The 2,737-nt window shown below is 44.0% G+C and overlaps 1 pseudogene; it reads left to right on the top strand.

Annotated features, from left to right (window-relative positions):
- The first annotated feature begins 1,141 nt into the window (after positions 1-1,141).
- LOC126249942 (5S ribosomal RNA) lies at positions 1,142-1,259 on the top strand (annotated as a pseudogene).
- Positions 1,260-2,737: the final 1,478 nt, after the last annotated feature.

Below are 2,737 nucleotides of genomic sequence, written 5' to 3'. Positions count from 1 at the left end.
GTTAGTTGCACATGTTCAGGAGCACCGCACGCGTGCAGAATTTCTGGCCGGCCCTGCCTTAGAGGATGGCATAAAGTGCGTCAGTACAAACATCCCTTTTCTGGGGACGTTGATTCTCACACATTTCGTGAGTGAAAACGACGGTTCGCAGTGCAGGGAACAAAAGGACGCCGTTATTGACAACATTTGGCACTGTTGACACCTCCTGAGCGATTAAATCCTTCTGAGTGGACACGACGGGGCTGTAACCACATTCAATGTGATCTGGAGTGCAGTTCAAACGCAATTTTTGCTCTGGGTACGTGGTAGAATCGCTAGGGACCGTTCAAAAGAATTCGACGAACTTTGTGCGTGATCCGAAGCAGCAAAAGGTCTTTACGCTTGTTCAGTACTCCTGTTTCACTCCATCCTGTGGTGTGATCATGGAGGGGTGTGTCATTAGCACAGGTGTGAATGAAACGGCAAAGGATCCTTCTAAGACTCCTAGTTCGGCAAAATCCTTGGTGGCTCCCGCTCACATTTGTTGAATATTTTAAAAATGTGCCTTCACAGAGAAAACATGAGAAATACCACTAGGCGACTCCAGAGAGACAACTGGGCGCGAAAGTGAGTTTTATCTACCTGCAGGCGCCTTGGACTACTTCATAGGTTGTCTCTGTAAAGGTACAGTCTCAAAATACTCAATAAATTTTGGGCGGATGTCACCAAGAGTTTTAATAATACGTTTATTAACGAATCTGTCAACAGTTGCAGTACTTACATTTGGCGACTAGTTTCAAATCTTAAAGGTTCATTTTCAAGCCTGGCCTACTGATGCTGCATTGAAAGTGTCTGATCTTAATAACGAACATCAAAGTGGCACCACATGCTTTACAAAATGTTTGCAGAATGAATGTCACATCCATACGTGCCTCTTAGCAAGTCAGAATCAAGTAAAGAGTTTGATTTTTAGTCTGAATTTGAAAGTTTGATTTTGAATTTGATCCTGACTTGCTAAGAGGCACGTGTAGATTGTGATATTCATTCTGCAAACATTTTATAAAGCGTGTGTTGGTATTTCGGAGTCCATTATTAAGATGAGGCACTTTCAGTGCATGCACAGTAGGCCAGCTTTGGAAATGTACCTGTAGGGTTTGAAATTACCAACGGCCTTGCCGCAGTGGTAGCACCGGTTCCCGTCAGATCACCGAAGTTGAGCGCTGTCGGGCTTGGCTAGCACTTGGATGGGTGACATTTTGGTCTGCCGAGCGCTGTTGGCAAGCGCGGTGCTCTCAGCCATTGTGAGGCAGATTGAGGAGCTACTTGACACCTTTAGGCTGAGGATGACACGGGGGTTGGTCATTACCGTTATGGTCTTCCGAGGCCTGTTCGGACGGAATTTAGTTTAGTTTAGTTTTTAAGGTCTGAAATTAGTCTTCAGGTATAATTAACTGTTGACAGGTTCGTTACTAAACGCTTTGCTGTTTCCTGTCAACAAAAATGTCGAAACTGATAAAAAAACAAGGGTTTTACCAAACTGGGCGATGTTACAGGGACCCTTCGCAGTTTTATTTACGCATGTATCAACGTCGCAGTCGTACATGATAACACCACAGGAGGTAATGAAACGGCTCTGAAAAAGCATAAGGACACTTGCTTCGGATCACGTTCAAATTTCGTCGAATGGTTTTCAACGGTCTCTAGTGATTCCAACCTGTACACCAAAACAAAAATTACGGTTGCCCTGCACTACAAAGGGATGCGGTTACGTTCAATGTAATTACAGGTCCGTGAGGTCCGCCGAGAAGGGTAGAATCGCCCAAAGAATGTCAAGAATGTCATCCTTTTGCTCATCGCACTGAGAACTGTCGGTTTCGACCGCGAAATGTGTGGGAAAACCGCGCAATTTGTACCCTGGGTGACGTCGTTCTGACATCCGTCACAGAGGTGTCAAAATAAGGGGTGAAATGTGAGTAAGAGGGGCTGCGACGACCTCTCAGTCGCATGACAAATCTACAGGGACATTGGGCATAATTGTGGTAACATTTGGTGTCAATGTGATATCATTAACCCATTTCACACTTCACATGAACTTCTGATCTCTGGTCTGTTTTCAGCATGCATGTCGACACCTTCCTGTTTGAAGCGTCGGCGAACCCGAGGATGACGTCGCAGAGCTCCATGCTTTTATACCTGAGCAGAGGAAGATTGTAATCAACTCTGAGCCAAATTTCAAACTTATGCGTTGGAATGGGAGACAATTACGTCGTTTCGCAAGAACTGATGCTTTAATTCTTTGCACAGTGTAAATTCTACGATCGTTGCACTTCTTCATAGTAACACCTCTCAGTATTGATTAGGGCACATAACAAAACTTGACTGTAAAAACATGAATCTGAGAGAAACTCACAACTCCCTCAAAGTGGGTGGAAAAGGTAAATCCTTTTGACAGATCCTTTTTGACAGATCTAAAATATACTAAAATTTGTGAAGGAGAAGTTTGTTTTATACCACGTTCAGATTGTGGAGAATCCTGAAACTAAGTGGTAAAGTAAATGCTGCTATGATACTGGAGTATCAACAGGTGAGTTCGAATCGGATGGAATGGTCGATCTCTGTGAATATATGTTATTATGGCGTGACGCACTGGCTAGTACGACACATGCTGCTCTGATACTCATAGGAAGCGTGTTTGGAACAAATGGGTAGAAAGAAGATTCAGGTTTTACGTTTTGTCAATGGCTCTGAGCACTATGGG

This window comes from Schistocerca nitens, chromosome 3 (genome assembly GCF_023898315.1).
Source record: "Schistocerca nitens isolate TAMUIC-IGC-003100 chromosome 3, iqSchNite1.1, whole genome shotgun sequence".
NCBI classification, from domain to species: domain Eukaryota; kingdom Metazoa; phylum Arthropoda; class Insecta; order Orthoptera; family Acrididae; genus Schistocerca; species Schistocerca nitens.
Note: the sequence above shows the minus strand (reverse complement) of the source record. Positions and strands in the feature narration are given on the sequence as shown.